The sequence below is a fragment of the Rhinolophus ferrumequinum genome, chromosome 9, assembly GCF_004115265.2.
Source record: "Rhinolophus ferrumequinum isolate MPI-CBG mRhiFer1 chromosome 9, mRhiFer1_v1.p, whole genome shotgun sequence".
NCBI classification, from domain to species: domain Eukaryota; kingdom Metazoa; phylum Chordata; class Mammalia; order Chiroptera; family Rhinolophidae; genus Rhinolophus; species Rhinolophus ferrumequinum.
The window spans coordinates 80,365,847-80,383,399 of NC_046292.1; positions in this window are offsets into that span (position 1 = coordinate 80,365,847).

Sequence of the window (17,553 nt, forward strand, 5' to 3'; positions counted from 1 at the left end):
GCTGTAGCCGAGGGACTCAAAATAAACTTAGAGCTATTTCTTGTGTTGTACATAAGAGTGATTGCCAAATGCATATAGATCTAGATGCAGAATGAAATTGCATGAATACTAGAAGAAAATATGGACAAAGATAATTTTGCAAAAAGTGTGTGAGAGATGAAGTGACTAAAACTAGGGTGGTGGCTGTGGGGACATGAGAAGTAAGTAGAGTCCATATATAAAAAAAGAAAGAAAGAAAGAAAGAAAGGAAGGAAGGAAGGAAGGAAGGAAGGAAGGAAGGAAGGAAGGAAGGAAGGAAGGAAGGAAGGAAGGAAAGAAAAGCAACAGGATTTAATGGTTGGTTGGATGTGGGTGGTGAGAAAGGGATCAAGTATGAGACCCGCTCTCTGGTTTGTGCAGCTGAGTGGATGATGACATGGTATGTTAAAAAACAAAATTCAACTGAGTAAATTTTAAAGATCTTACCAGTTTTATTCAATGATTCACAAATTAGACAGCGCCCAATTTAGCAGACAGAAGCGAGCTCTGAGGAGCTATGCAAAATGAAAGATTTTTATAGGCAGAAGGGAGCCAGAACAAGGAAGTTGTACATACTAGGTAAAAAAGTGGGTTGGTTCTTGCAGAGCTCTATCAGGCAGATGTCCTCACTAGCGCTGATCAGTCATTCCTGATTGACTGGTTTCAGATTCCATATCTGGGAGAACTCAAACTATAATTAAGTCTGGGTTTGCTGATGTGGGACTTAGCATAAGTGACTCCATTTTGGGCCTGTTGTCTTGTTTTTTTAGGTGTGAGGCCTTGAATTATTATGTGCTGCCTTGACATCTGATCAAATCAGAAGGGCTTCATATGGTCTAAGTGCCAGTTCCTCTCCCAACTCTGCTCCTGCGGATAAGTTCCCCTAGCCTAGCAATCCTTCATTTCAAGGCAATCAAATGCATTTCTTTGAGTAGTGGGCTTCAGTTCCCTGCCAGCTGTGGAAGTATTCAATCGCGTCCTCTCACGGGAACCAGGGGACACACTGCCTTATGGGTACCGTACAGCCAGTCAGCAGAGCCCCCAGTTGTTCACTGTCTTCCTGAGTGCAACCCCCAACATGGCCCTATAAGGTGTGCAGCGTCCTTGCCTGGGCCGTGAATACAGGTGATTAATAAACTGCCATCGATCTCATCTAGTCTTGGGTGTTGTGTGTTCAATCATCCCTGTAACCTAGGGTGGGAATTGCTCCTTCACCAATGGAGTAGAGAGGAGGTGATTTATACAGATGAAATCCTCTATTAAATCAGGGAACACAACAGGAAGAGCAGATGTTGAAAGGATAATATTTATAATTTCCATTCTGGACAGGCCCAGCCCTTCACCTCTCCCTAGCCCTGTTCATCTGGTGAAATTCAAAGGCTCCTAACTCAACGGCACTGCCTCAGTTCCCCCAGGCAGTAATGTCCTACGTTGTTCAAACTTCGTACACACCTCTGTTACAGAGCTTGGACTGCTGCTGATCAAAGAATGTGATTTCTCCCCTACCCAGCTCAAATCCTCAGAGGTAGGAACTGTAGGGATTTTAGGAACAAGGGTGTTCAGAAAATCATGGGTATTGTGAGTAGAAGATAAAAGAGATTGAGTTGTTCTGGCTCATTGTCAGTAAAGCAGGACGAGGGCATGGGCACTGGATGAGTGAAGACACACACATGTTCTGTGCTAAGCTGAAAGATAAGCTGCGGTATGCCGGATGTGCTGAGCCTGAGAGAGAAACTGATGGAGCAGTGCAGCTGGCAGTGTCTCAAGGTGTCCGCTCTGTGTGTTGATGTTAGTGTAATGGAAAACACACAATCTGAAACCAGATTATCTCCTAGCTGCTGAGGAGGCGGCTCCTAACATTGCTTCTGGGGCCAAATGCCACGCCCTGCAATGGGGCAATACGTGGATTTTTTTTTAAAAACTTACTTGCATGGATGGAGTATTTTTTTCAACTTACTCTGATACCCAGAAATGTGAAAGAGTTCTTTGCAGGGTGTTAATAATAATAAAAACATAAGCACTTGTTGAGTGCATGTTAAGTGCCAATGCTATTCTAAGTGTTTTTTCATGTATTTGTTCATTTTTTTCTTCCTTACAACATCTCTGAGAGGGAGAGTCTATTAAATTCCTGACTTCATCAATTAAAACAAGATGCACAGAGACATCAAGTATCATGTCCCGGTCACATAGCAGCCTGGTTCTAGAGTCCACATGCTTAAACACTTATGCTATGTTGCCTTTCAGAGCTTGGAGCCATATTTTTTCATCTCAACCTACCCCACGTCTGTGTCAGAGAACACTAAGAGAGATGTGTACAAAGCTTTTATTTCATTGAACGAACGAATGAATGAACGAACGAATGAATGAACGAATGAACAGACCTCATTAGCTAAGGCATCCACAGCCTCTGAGTGGCCCTTAGCCCCTCTTACACAAAGGTGTAATTTAAGAGGGTGGCAACAGGGCCGTGGCCCCAAAACATCATGGCCCATCACCTATCGCTGTGCCATTATATCTGGGCTTTTGTTTTCTGTCTGTCCTGCAGGCTTTTCCTTCTTTAGGAACCACTTATTAAAATGAGAGAAGAGTTTGCAGTGCCACAGAAGGGTGAAGACTGATTTGTCCACTCCCCTCCCTCCTACCTTGGACTAGAGTGTTAGAGAGCAAACAGCACCCCCTGTGGTCAGCAGGTGGTAGCAGCTGGGGCCATCCAGAGAGTTCCCTTCCAGTCCATTGCTCCCTGCAGGGAAAGCTAACCTAAGGGTAGGAGCCAGGCCTCTGAGTCTCTTTGTTCCTCCATTCTAGAAAGTTCTCCACCCAGAATCCACTTTGGATATCTGGGATTTGTAGTTTTCCAGAGATGAAAAAGTAATTTTTTAGGGTTGGGCCCTGGTAGGAGGAATATCAATTCCAAACTTTTCCCAGTGGTGTCAATAAATGCCCATGTCCGCTGGCATCCCCACTGGGTCTTCCCACTGCAAACCGTGCTGATGGGGAGGCCTAATGAGAGCCCTTTTGAGGGCTGGGAAATGCGGTTACTCATCAGAGAAGGAAACAGATTTCAAGCTGAGGAAAAGAGAGGACCCAAATAACAAGCACCCAGGCAAAATGGATGGCTTGCTGTCCCCATCTGCCATTCCGTGTCCTTCCTCCACCCTATATTCAACTTCAGTGGGACTTCTTTGCCCAGCACGGCTACCCATGCTGCTCATCCTCACCTGATTTCACCTAGGTGCACAGAAATGTGTGTGTGGTCGGTTGCGTTGTATAAAGGATTCATCCAAACTCCCGTTTTCCCACGCAACTCCGTGATCCTGGGCAGTATTTTTCACTCTAGGTTGCCCCCATCTTTTGGTCTCTCACAAGCCACTTAATGAAGGCTCCCTCATGGAGAGGATTCCTGCTGCGACTGTCCCATATTCCACAGTCCCTTGAATGTCCTTACCATGTTGCCAGTGGCTTTATTGGTGATTTCAAGAGGCAGTTGGAAAAATCCCTTCAAAAAGTTCTTGCCAAGGACTCAGTAATGGTTTTATGAGTTTTAAGGGATTGTAGAAAATTCTAATCGCTGTCTACTGTCAGGTCTTAATCTCATTTACTTCCTTTTAGTCTTTGGTCTGGTGATCAATTATAATTACTATGATAACAATACTTAATATTTTTAAAAGCCATTTTTTGTTACCTCAAGTAATCCTTACTATAACTTTACGACATAGTATTTTTCTCTGAGGAACCGGTTTCAGAGAAGTTAAGTGAGCTACCTACACTCACACAGCTGGCATGTAGAACTGAGACTCAGTTGGAACTTCCAAGGTCAGGTGCTCTTTTCCAACACCAAATTTCAGGATAAAATGAAAAGTAGAAATGTTAGCCAAGTTGTGTTCCTTTAAAAAAAAATTATGGGCAATTTCACAAACAAAAATAGAGAGAATGGAACAGTAATGTATGTGCTGGAGTCAGTTCCCACTACCAGCTCCCAAGACCTGAGTACACAATAGTCAGAAACGTTGCAAGCTGCCTGATAAACCATTGGTAGCTTGGAATCAGCCATGGTGGGAACATCGCAGAAACTGGCAAATGCTTCAGATTAGGGCTCCCTGCTTCCCCAGTCAGTTCACCAACACATCACTACCTCCCAGCTTCAAGACTGATCCTCAGCTGGCCAATCATGTTTCATCTACACATATACTCACTTATTTCTCTTGCTCCTGATGACTTGTTTTATTGTTTTATGCATAGATACTTCAATAGATATCTCTAAATAACAAGGATTCTTTTAAACCATATTCAAAATAACTACACCTAAAAGACCCTATAATGTCTTAACATCATCAAATATTCAACAGAATATTTTCATATAGCTAGTTTGTTTGAATCAGTATCCAAACAAGAGTCGCACAGTACTTTTTGTTATCATGTATTTGGAGTCTCCTTTAGTCAATAAGATTTTATTTTAGTTTGCTGCAGGCTGCCGTAACAAAAATACCACAACGTGAGTGGCTTAAATCAGAGAAATTTATTTTCTCTTATAGTTTTGGAGGCTGGAAGTCCAAGATCAAGGTTTCGGCAGGGTTGGGTTGATTCCTTATGAGAGCTGTAAAGAAGAATCTGTTCCATGCCTCTGTCCTAATTTCTGGTGGTTTATGGCAATCTTTGGCGTCCCTTGGCTTGTAGAAGCATGCCCCCACCTTATTTCTTCCTTCTTCTTCACATCGCATTCTCTCAGTGTGCATTTCTGACTCCAGATTTCCTGTTTATAAGGACACTAGTCATACTGAAATAAGACAACGCCCTAATGACCTTGTTTAAATTTGATTATCTCTATAAAGACCCTTTCTCCAAATAAGGTCATCTTCTGAGTAAAAGGGCTTGAGATTTCAACGTATGGATGGGGTGGGCATAATTTAACCCGTAATAGTTTCCTTCTCTCCTCTTCTTTTTTCCCTTGTGAATTATTTAAGAATCCAGAACATTGTCCAGTTTCTTCTGGATTTTGCTGATTTCTTCCTCATGATCCCTTATAACATGTGTGGGAACAGAGCCAGGAGTGCAGTTTCCAGGTTCTCGGCCTCACGTGGAAAGGTGCTGGCTCAGGTAGTAAATGGCCATCAACTGTGATTGGATGGCCATCAGCTGTGGCTAGTTGGCCGTCAGCTGTAACCAGTGAGCCATTGGCCACTAATATAACTGCTGTGGCGACGCTAGCAGAAAAATGGGGGCTAGCAAGAAGATCGTGGCTGAGCTAGCAAGAGCGGATTGCAGTTAGCACGGCGGATTGCAGTTAGCAAGGGGAGTCGATCGGTTGGCAGAAAAGAGGACCAGCAGGTCACACGTTGTGTGAATCCAGCCTCCAGTGAGACTATAGTGGTATGACTCCCATACCTGTGGCTCCGTGGGTGTTCCTTTTTGGCCTCACCGTGTCCTGTGTTCTTATGTGTGGAGCGGGACCAGAAGCCCCGCAGGCCGCCCTGCACGACAAATGGCGCAGCGAGCAGGGTCTCCCGCACGACAACATGATCCTCTGTCCCTCTGTATTTCTTGTAAACTGTCAGGCAGACCTAAACCTATGACCAGATTCAGGTATGGTTATTTTAGCAAGAATACACCAGGAGCCATTAATGTCTCTGTCTCCTCTTTTGTAACATTGTGATTGATCACCGGCTTAAGGACTGGCCGCCTGGTCCATTCCATAGAAAGTTCTCCACCAGGCTTTCCTTTAATGACTTTAATAGTCATTGATGACCGCCCACTGCTTAGAGCCATTATTTTTTTAAGGGCTGAAAAATGTAATTTTTAATTCTCTTAGTTCTTCTGCGTTTATCATCTGAAACTGTCCATAAAGAATTTTCTGATATCAATGAATTGCTTATCCTGAAGCACCATTCATACAGGGAGGACAGAATAAATGTTTCAGTCATTCACTTTACTTGTTGGTTTTCAAGATAAGTTGGTTGCTCAGCATCCTCCAAAAGGGAAAATTGGGGGCGTTTTTTTAGCATTATAATTAATTCGTGGATTTTAGTATATAATAACAGTAGTTATCTGTTATTCATTGTACTTACCTGATCCACTGTAGTTATTATTTCCTTGACACTCAAAATCTCCTCTCTTTACCTGGTGAGACAGCTCTTTCAAACTGGCTCCAAATTCTTTTGACACCTCCAAAAGCCTTTGATATTCTCCTTGCTTTCTGGTAAATTAATGTGTTCTAGGTTCATCTTGCATTTTTCTTGTTCCAGACTTAGAATCAGCCATTTCTCCAAGAATCACTGGCTCCTTTCAGTGAAAATTGGTACTTAGAGACCAATAACTGAGATCGAGGGATGCTCATTAGTCGAGATTATTTCTAGACTTTCAATGGGCAGTGGTAGGAAATACTTTCTAAGAGAAAATATAGCATGAGATTACATCAATATTTCCTACTAAAATTTGGAATTATCGTGTTTTTACTTATATTGTTTAATGTAATTTTTGAATCTGTTTTAAATGGAAAATCTTGGTTCCTAATAATGTTAATGTTAATTACCTATTTGTGCATACACACACACACAGACACAAATATGTCTCAGATGAACAATGCCTATTTTATTACCAAATAAATACATAATTGAAAAGAACTATTATTAATGCAATTTGAAATTTGTTTGTATTGTTTAGTCTTAAGGTATAACCCACTAAGGATGCACAATTAAATCACTGTGCTTTCAATTCACATGAAAGAGTTCCTTTGGCTGTGGTTATGTCAGCTACTCAATACAAGGTCAGGTTAACTTGTTTCACTTTGCTCTTGATTTTTAAGGATTGCTTTCAATTTTGCTTTTGTAATTGTATAAAACATGTATGTAATCCATAATCAAATCAGCAAAGCAAAGTAAATTCCGAGTCTGGCTTCCATTCCTACCTCTCCAACCTGTGCCTCTCCCACCACAAATAACCATTTTTGTTAGTTTTTATTTTATCCTACCATATAAAAAACTAAGCAAATAGGACCCGTGTGTGTGTGTGTATGTGTTTCCCCTCTTTCTTATATATACAAAGTTTAGCACTTTATCTACTCTGAAACTTTTTTTTCACTTCATATATCCTAGAGATCACTCTATAGAGAGAGGTAAAACACAAAAATGTGTTCCTATCATAACAGCTCCAAAGTCAACAGAGACGTGAAATATTCCTATTGCTGTTAGAAGCTTTTTCATAAGTGAAAAAGAAACTGTCAGCTCAAGCTTCCTGAGGCAGCTTGTTAGAGCTCTCCGGGCCTCCTAAGTAGTCCTGGAACTTTCTAAACCCCATGAGAACATTGTCTAATAACAATACCACGTGGTTGTATGACACTTGAGTGTGTGTAAGAAACAGCAGGGTTTATAGGAAGAAACTATGGGGAAGGCCAAGCTGGGGTCATTTCAGGTGTCACCTCTTCCTGGCACTGTTGCCTGAACAAGGGGTGAGTCGATTCCTCATCAAAGGGTTAATGGGAGAACAAAATGAGATGAGGTCTGTTCAGGGTCTGGAAAAAGAGGCTGCACTTAAAATGTAATAGTCATTTTTCTTTACTTTTATTTTTTATTAAAAGATAGCTAACATACAATATTATATTAGTTTCAGGTGGACACCATAGTTATTCAATATTTGTATACCTAAAGAAGTGATCACCATGGTAAGTGCAGCAACCATCTGACACTGTACCACGTTATCACAATATTATTGACTATATTCCCCATCCTGTACATTACATCAGGTGTACGGCATAGTGGTTAGACATGTATGTAATTTAAGAAGTGATCCCCCTGACTAGTCTACTACCCATCTGGCACTATACATAGTTATTACCATATGATTGACTATATTCCCTATGCTTTGCTGTATATCCCATTGACTATTTTGTAACTTCCCATTTGCATTTCTTAATCCCTTCACCTTTTCACCCTGCCCCCAAGTCCTCTCCCATCTATTACTCGGAGAAATCTAGTACCCATCTGACACCATAGATAGTTATGACAATATTATTGACTATATTCCTCATGCTCTACCCTACATGTCCATGACTACTGTGTAACAACCAATGTGTACTTCTTAATCCCTTGTACTTTTTACCCATCTTTCCCATTCCCCTTCCATCTGGCAATCATTAAAATGTTCTCTGTATCTATGAGTTTGTTTCTGTTTTTTTCTGTGTTTGTTCTTTAGATTCCACATATAAGCAAAATCACATCGCCTCTTTCTCTGTCTGACACTCCACTCAGCACAGTACCCTCCAGGTCCATCCATGCTACTGCAGATGGTGAGAACCCATTCCCCCCCATGGCCAAGCAATATTCCCTTGTACATATGTACCACCTCCTCTTTATCCATTCTATCATCGACAGACACCCCGGCTGCCTCCACATCTTGGCCATTGTAAACAATGCTGCAATGAACATATGGCTGCACACATCTCCTTGAAATAGCATTTTGGGTTTCTTCAGATAAATACCCAGAAGTGGGATTACTGGGTCCTTCATTGTCTCTTGTTGTAGCCTTTGTTTTAAAGTCTGTTTTGTCTGGTATCAGTACTGCTACCCCAGCTTTATTTTTCTATTTTTTTTCTATTTTCATAAAATATCTTTTTCCATCCCTTTACTTTCAGTTTGTGTGTGTCGTTAGAACTAAAGTGAGTCACTTATGCAGCATATTTAAGGGTCTTGTTTTCTTCTCCATTCATCCACCCTATCTGTTGATCGGAGCCCTTAATCCATTTAAACTAATCGTTGGTAGATATGTAGTTTTTGGCATTTTATTATTCTTATTTTTTATTTTTTTCATTTTAAAGTAGTCTTTCTAACATTCCTTGTAACACTGGCTTGGTGGTGAGGAAATCCTTTAGCTTTTTCTTGTCTGGGAAGCTCTTTATCTGTCTTTCAATTTTAAATGATAGCTTTGTTGTGTGCAGTAATCTTGGCTGTAGGTCCTTGCTTTTCATCACTTTGAATATTTCTTGCCAATTCCTCTGGCCTGCAAAGTTTCTGTTGAGAAATCAGCTGACAGTTTTATGGGAGCTCTCTTGTGGGTAAATAACTGCTTTTCTCTTGCTGCTTTTAAGATTCTATCTTTAGCTTTAACCTTTAGCATTTTTTTTATGATGTGTGTTGATGTGGGCCTGTTTGAGATCATCTTGTTTGGGACTCTGCACTTCCTGGGCTTCTAGTCTATTTCCTTCACCAGGTTAGGGAAGTTTTCCGTCATTATTTGTTCAAATAGATTTCCAATTCCTTGTTCTCTCTCTTCTCCTTCTGATACCCCTATAAACGAATGTTGGTATGCTTGAAGTTATCCCAGAGACCACTTAAATAACCTCATTTTTTGGATTCCTTTTTTTTTTTTTTTTTGCTGTTTTGATTTTTTTTTATGCTGTTACCTGGTTTTCTAAATCACTGATTCAGTCCTCTGCTTCATCTAATCTACTGTTGACTCCCTCTAATGTATTCTTCATTTCAGTTATTGTTATTTATCTCTGACTGATTCTTTTTTATGTTTTCTATCTCCATTTTTGTTTTTTATCTCTTTGTTGAAGTTCTTCCAGAGATCACTGAGCATCCTTATAACCAGTATTTTGAACTCTGCATCTGGTAAGTTGCTTGTCTTCATTTTGTTTAGTTCTTTTCCTGGAGCTTTATTCTGTTCTTTTATTTGGTACATGTTTCTTTGTCTCTCTATTTTTTCTGCTTCCTTGTGTTTGTTTCTATGTATTAGGTAGGGGTGCTATGTCTCCCAGTCTTAGTAGAGTGGCCTTATGTAGTAGGTGTGCTGTGGGGCCCAGTGGCACAGTCTCTCTGATCACCTGAGCCAGGTGCTCCAGATATGTCCTTGTGTGGGTTGTGTGTGCCCTCTTGTTATAGTTGAGTGCCCTCAGGTTGATTGGTTGTGAGGACTGGCCATGACTACAGTGGAGGAGCTGTTGTGCAGGGACTGATCCTATGGAGCAAAATTTATTTTAGCAGGGCTCTGGTGCCTCCCCAGTCTTCCCTTTGGGTGTGTTGTCTTTGGAGATGGCCAGGTAATGCTGTGGATCAGTCCAAAGCTCGTCACTGGGCCTAGCTATCCACAGTCCCGGGGCCTCCTGGAAGAGGCCCTGCCACAGGCCAAGTTCAGCCACAGCTTCTGCCCTGCCTGGGGTCATCTGGCATGACCCACAAAGCAATCCACAGATGGTTACCACTCATGCTGAGCTTAGAGGTGCTTCGAGAGGCCAAGCCTCAAACTGAGGCCAGCTGCCACTAGTGCGAGGCTTGGAGCTGCTCATCCAGAGATACGGGACATGTTGAAGCCAGATGCTGCTTGTTTAGGTTTTGTGAAACTTTGAGAGATTTTAGGAAAGTCCACAGCCTGAGCCAACACAGGCTGTTTGTATGGAAAAGCCACTGGAAGCGGCTGGGGTTGGCTTGCAAGTTGGGTGGGGTGGGGATTTCATGGAGTTACCAGGGTGGGACAGAGAAACAGTGTTAGCTAGTTTTATGGAGACTCAGATGTGGCAGCCAAAGCTGGAAGTGAGGAGGATGCAAAAAAGAAGCAATGAATTCTGTCAGCACTTCTGTCTGGGAGAAAGCTGCTCTTCCAGCCCTCTCCCTGGAGTCAGACAACTCAGTTCCTCTCCATATGTTCCTGGCACCTTTCGAGCTGCTCTCCCAGTGCTGAACCTCAGAGAGAGTGAGTCCATCAACAAGTAGGTCTGTGTGTGGGCCCTTTAAGAGGAACACCTGGGCCTCTAGCCACCCTCTGTCTCACCCAGCCACAATCTCTGCTGGCTTTTACATCCAGAAGTTATGGGGACTTCTCTCCCTGACACTGTAAATCTGGGCTGGGGAGCCTGGTGTGGGGCTGGGACCCTTGGCTCTTCTGGGGGGAACCTCTGCAGCCAAGAAATCCCTCCCAATTTTTAACTGTCACATGAGAGTATGGGACCAACTCATTCCACATCTCTGCCCCTCCTACCAATCTCGAGGTGGCTTCTTCTGTATGTCCTTAGTTGTAGGACTTTGACTCAGCTAGACTTCAGGTGATTCGTAGTGACAGTTGTTCTGTAGTTTAGTTGTATTTTGATGTGGTTGTGAGAGGAGGTGAGCACAACATTTACCTGCTCTGCCATCTTGACCGGAAATCCTGTTATTTTTCAATAAGCTGTTTCACATTCATTATCCTATCTTACTTTTCAAAACAATCTTTTGCGATAATTATCATAGCTGGCATCATTTAGTTTCAGATTAAATTTATATCACAGAGGGGTTGTATTTTTATGTACCACATCTTCATTTAATAGAAGTTTAGGTACCTAAAAATATACTCCATGTGTACAACACATTATGTTAACGTATTGGATTTAAATGGTGGTTTTTACTATGTAAAACAAGAACATTTTAACCAAAAAATAGCTGCTTTTCTGAGAGATTGCTACTCGTATCTCTAATGAATTTATGTGATGCTTGGTATTTAATCAAGACCGTTGTTGGTTTTAACCAACAATTAGAGCAGGGTCCCTGGAGGAAAATATGATCCCATTTGTGGCAATCTATTATATGATTTATAAAGCAAGAAGGAACTGTGGGAAAAAGAGGGAGTATAAACTTCATTTATAAAGTAGACCTTGACTTTTGCTCTAGCTATTCCCTTTAAATTGATCGTTCCCATAATTCAGAAGCCATTTTCCTTTGAAGCAAATTTTTTCCCTGTGACCTTTTATACAAGAGTTGAAATTATCAAATGGCATTTTTGAACAGACTCATTTTAACACATTAAATCCAATGTGTGTGTGCACACACGTGCACATTTTACTGGTCTTCTTAACATATTTCCTTTAGCGCAGTGGTTCTCAAACTGGTCTGCCCAGTAGAATCCCAGGGGAGAGGGAATTTTAAAACATCCTGCACTGCACTCCAGTCCAATAAACCCAAACTGCCTTAGGTGGAATCCAGGCGTCATCATTTTTGTTATCCCCACTCTAGGTTATTCGAATATTTAGAACTGATTTAGTTGGTTAGCTTGTTTAAAATTTCAGGAAAAGATGAAAATGGTAAAAAGTCCAATACTTTACTTTTTTGTAACCCCAGAAACTCAGGGGCCTAAGGCAATCGTATCCAACCTGGCAAATTCAGGCCTATTGGAGTTTAAAGATTTCAGTCGTTTAAAGAGGACTTTACAGGAAGTAGGGCTGAGAAAGCCACACCCACGAGATTAGATGAGGACTTTTGGGCCTTAAAATGTCAACATATTAAAAGCAACACCACCTAAGAAAACCCCCACTTGTGACTGGAGAGCAAACTCTCCCCCATGGCTTCAGAAGAAAGACCAGGCAACAGCAGGCCAGGGCTGACTCCTGCCTGAAGGGCCAGCACGTCCCCTAGCGCTGCTCAGTCCCAGGCTCTGAGAGGTCACCGTGAGTAAAGGCACTGACTGGACTAGTCTGAGTGAGTGGCTTGGGTTGTTAGATGGTGACAAAAGTGATAAATTGCTTATTCAATCCACATCCTTCATAATGAAAAGAATCATGTCACCCTCCATTTTCTCACAGTCACAGAAGGTTAGAACCAGAAGGGACCTCAGTGGAGTCTATTCCTGTGGCTCGTCATGCTTTAAAGCTTGGAATTCTTTGTCAAAAGGAAGCTTCCACACATACCCAGTAAAGAGAAGCTGCTCAGGTTAAGATGGAGGGGGGTTGGGGGGACCTAGAGCCCTGCCAACATCTTAATCCTTTCACCCCTGACCCCCAGGGGGGTTTTGAAAGACCAGTTTGAAGAGCCTTGAGTCAATGTAAGCTTGCATTTTTAAGGTGGAAAGTGGGGCTTTCAGAGGACTAAATTACTGGAGCATATTGCTATTCTGTATTCCTGAACGGCTTGGTGGGGACCAGAAAGTAAGGTAAGGACTGAGCGGGACTAGAACTTAAGTTTGGGACTCTTTACCTGGTAGTCTTGCCTGCAGCCTTGTTTTCACCAAGAAATCAAGTCCGGCAAACTTGACGTTAGTACACGAGGCCAGTGGTCAGGAGAACGCCCATGTGAGGCCAGGTCAGCTGGACCCTCCAGAGTGTGGGACAGACCTAGGAGAGCTGTCGCAGGATTGTTCCTTAGGTTGCTGGCTGGAGAGTCTCCTGGTTGCACCAGATCCCTGGATACCGGGGCTGTCTCTTCTGGGCCTTCAGATCTGGCAATCTCTCCAGGAAATAAATGTCTGCCTTAGCTCGTCTTCCTTGTTCTCTAATCTCATAAAAGGAGCTATTCATGGAGCTTGCAGGGTAGAAACCACAGAATCCTATTGAAACACCTCCCTGTTACTGAGGGGCAGTTATCCCTTGTGTACACCACATACCACAGAAAGCCTAGGCGATTCACGTGGGCCCATCTCGGACCCTTGAAGCAGAGGGAATCTCAAGTCTCACTTCTGAGCCGCTCTCTGGAGCAAGTTTTGTCCTAGTCCTGCAGCAGGTACTTTGAGGTCATGGTCTGAGTCTTTTCCACCTTTTTAACCCAATAGGCAAGGGTGCAGAGGAACAGACTAAGAGTTTTTGGTTGTCGAACGAATTAATGAATAAATGAATGAATATAGTCCTAAACAATTATATAGCATCTTTACCATGCCGGGCACTATTATGAGTATATTAATTCTCTCAGTAACCTATGAGATAAATATTATTATCTTTATTTGACAGATGAGGAAATTAAGACCCAGAGAGAAGTAACTTGCCCAAGCTCAACTATTTGGCACCTTATAGAGCCAAGATTCAAATCTAGTCTGTGCTTCTCTCTGCTGGGCATTAATAGGTATCAGGTTCCTGGCTAGATGAGGCTAGAGATGAAGGAAGCCATAGCTCACTTCTATCGTGGGGTAGAGAGACTTGTGATGGAACCAGGGCCTGTTCCTTTGGTTGGGGCAGGGTTGCTAAATGCATTTTAAAAGGCAGCACCTTTTTGTTTTTTTATTTAGATATAATTCACATGCCATAAAATCCACCCTTTCAAAGTGCACAATTCGGGGTTTTCTTTAGCATATTCACAGAGTTCTGCAATCATCACCATTATCTAATTCCAGAACACTTGTATCACCCCAAATGAAATCCATGCCCAGGAACAGTCACTCCCCATGGCCCCTCCCCACAGCGCCTGGCACTCGGTCTGCTTGTTGTCTCTGTGGGTTGGCCCAGTCTGGATATTTCACATAAATGGAATCACACGAGATGAGGTCAAAGGCAACACGCCCGCCTGTCTACTTTCTTTAAATGTCTCACACTCTTACTTTCTCCTGTTTCTTTCATAGGTTGTTTTGCCATAATTTAAACAATCATTGTGACAATTTACTATCTTAAAATTTTTCTTAAAAGGTGCTTAGGAAGAGCAGCTATTCCCATTGCCTCTGTTTCTCTAACCATGGATGTTTGCCCAAGGTTAAAACGAAGCTAAGGGAAAAAATCAAGGACTCAGAAGGACCAAGGCGGGGCTCTGACCACTGAGATAGAACAGGTGGCCACTAGGTGGTAGGGAGGCTGGGAGGCAGAAGTGGGATTGCCTCACCCAGACTGGCTTCTGCTGGTTTCTAACCTTCACTCAGCTGGTTCACTGCAGGCTCTGCCCACTGAGTTCTGGGTCAGAACAGTTTTAATGTCCCAAAGCCAAACTATAGACCCTAGCAACAGAATAGAGAAATCAAAAGCAGACTCTACTAGAGTAAGCTTTCCAAAATAAAAGTCAAAAGATGGATTTCCACCCCCATTGACTACCCACTCCCTTGACAATCATCCATCGCAGCATCAGTCAGTAACTTAAATGTGTACCCATATTTTCTACCATTATGGATTGCTTGGCATACTCATTAAAATAAAGACCCTTGACCCTTGAGCCCACTCTATACATTTATTAAAGAAAACTTATTTGAGAATAATTTTAGATTTATAGAAAAGATGCAAAGTTAGCCCAGAGAGTTCCTATATACACCTCGCCCAGCTTCCCCTAATGTTATTATCCTGGTACTTTGTCAAAACAGAGAAATCAACTTTGACGCATTACTGTTAATTGGACTCAGACTTTATTTAGAATTCACCAGTTTTTGCAGTAATGTCCTTATTCTGTTCCAGGATCCAATCCAGGACCCACATTGATTTACTCATCATGTCTCCTTAGTCTTCTCGGGTCTATGACAGTTTTCCAGTCTTTTCCTTGTTTTCATGACCTTGACTGTCTTAAGGAGTGCTGGTCAGGCAATTTGTACAACGTCCCTCAATTTCAGTTTGTCCAGTGCTTTCTTTCATAAAGGGTCTGGGACTACCTCAGTAGATTTTTACTCAGTAAATCTAGGGAGTTGAGGAATCTAGGTTTTTAACATTACCCCAAGTGGTTCTGATACAAGCGGTCAATATTTGAGAAATACTGTTGGCCACCAAAACAAACGGCAAGGGGAGTAAAGCATTAAAATTTATAAATGTTAAAAATTGCTTTTAAAAACCAGGAATAGGGATGAAACATTTTAAACAAATGTGTGGAAATGATACTTTTCTAAGATTTGAAACATTAATAGAAATCACAAATAAAAATATTGACACATTTGATCATGTAAAATAACTTATAATAAAAATAAAATTATTTGCCTCCAATATGATATATCTATAGAAAAAGTCCTTCCAATGTAGTGGAAAAAACAGGAAGTACCCACTAGGTCAATTGGAAAAGATATGGACAGATAATTCCCCAAACAGGAAATGTAAGTATGGAACTTTTTTGAGGAAATGCCCAATCTCATCAGTAAGCAGATGTAAATTAAAAGAACTATTTCATACCCTCTAAATTAGCAAGGTTTTTGTTTGTTTGTTTGAAGACACGACCTTGTGCGGGTGAATTTGTGATGAAATTAGAACATCCATGGCTAGTGACATTGTCAATTTGTATAACTCTTTTGCAAAGCAAAATGATAATACGTATACATCCATGTATACAGCTAGTTAACAATTACAGGCCGTCATGAGAAAGTATACATATACATAAGGTACTATTGAAACAATATGAATTATTTTAAAAGGTTTGTTATGTTTAGATTTGCATTAAAATGTTCATGTTTAGACAAAAAAAGAAACAGATATTTACCAAAATGAATTGTTTAAATTATAAAAAAATTTACACCTCTGATCTATTCTGCATATATTCAGTCCAAATTATTTCATGTCTATCATTTCAAAAAATAAAGACCCTTAAAAACTAAAAGGTCTTTTCATCAGCGGCACTCGTACTTCAGTGAGAGAAATTTATAGTTTGTCTGTTGACATGAGTTGAAGGTCCGGAAGAGTTGAGCCCATGTCCGGTTTCTCCATGGCTCCTGTGCTTTTAAAAATCTCTTTGGCTTTTCTTGGTAACAGAAATGGAAATAGGGAAATGAGTGATGTGTCTGAGTCATAGTAAGAATTTCCCTTTTCATAAAGAATCATTGGTATAAATAACTTTTTTAAAACTCCAAATGAATTCCAAGAGCTGCCCTTCTCTTCCTTCTTCCTTCTACCATCTGCTTACCCTGTGTTCTCCCTAAGTCCCCATTTCCCTCCTGTTCCACCCCCTTACTGCCAGGCCTGGCTTGGAGAGTTGACCAAGGCAGACCAGCTTTCTGAGTTGGGCTGCAGCTAGGAAGCTGCCTTCCTCCCCCTGGCATACTCCTCCTCTGACTTGTAGCAGAAAAGCCATAGCATGGACAGCGGACCTCAGGTCTACCTAGATGGTAGGCTTTACATGAGCCTGCACTCCTGTATGTTGAATAAGCACGAAGCACCAATAAGGCTATAACTTGGGAGGGAGCGGAAGCATCTCAATGAAGCAATGTGGGACATTTTCCTTACGATTAGAAAGTATAATTAAAATGCCTCCCTGGATGTTGTGATTACGGGATGGACCCAAAAGGAATCGTATTAAAATATTTCCTCTAGAATTGGTCAATGGTTTTCTAGAAGTGAGAGAAAGGGTATTTTGGTGCATCTTTCATTAGTTTAAACACTGTAACTATTCAAGAAAGTTTGCCTCTAGTTTACAAAGATATTTCTATTGAGATTTGACAATCTTCTACCTAATTTCACCTCTCCCTCCTTTTTAATTTTAACTTCTACTCTTCTTATGCGTTTGAACACTAGAAACACAAACTGTTTCTCTAGGAAACGCAAATCTGTGGATTTCCTAATATTTCCCAGAAGTGTTAACCAAAAAATAAATAAATAAGTAAACAAACAAACAAAAAATAGGTTTAGGCTGTAATAAAGAATAAAAAGCTTTTATTTGAACAAGAGGATTACAATCTGAGACGCAGATTCAGTTAGCAACCCAAACTGTGCTCCGGATAGAACAAAGAAAGGCAGGATCTATAAAGACACAAACTGCAAAATGTAATTCTTTCATGCAAATGAAGCATTGCTGGCTCAGTAATGTGGATGGTCAGTTCCAATATGCAAATGAGAGAGGTGAAAACTACAAGGAAGGAAGTAAAGTCCATCTGTGTCTACGCTGCAGTTGTTCCAGAATGTTATGCTACCAGGAAGTTCATGGC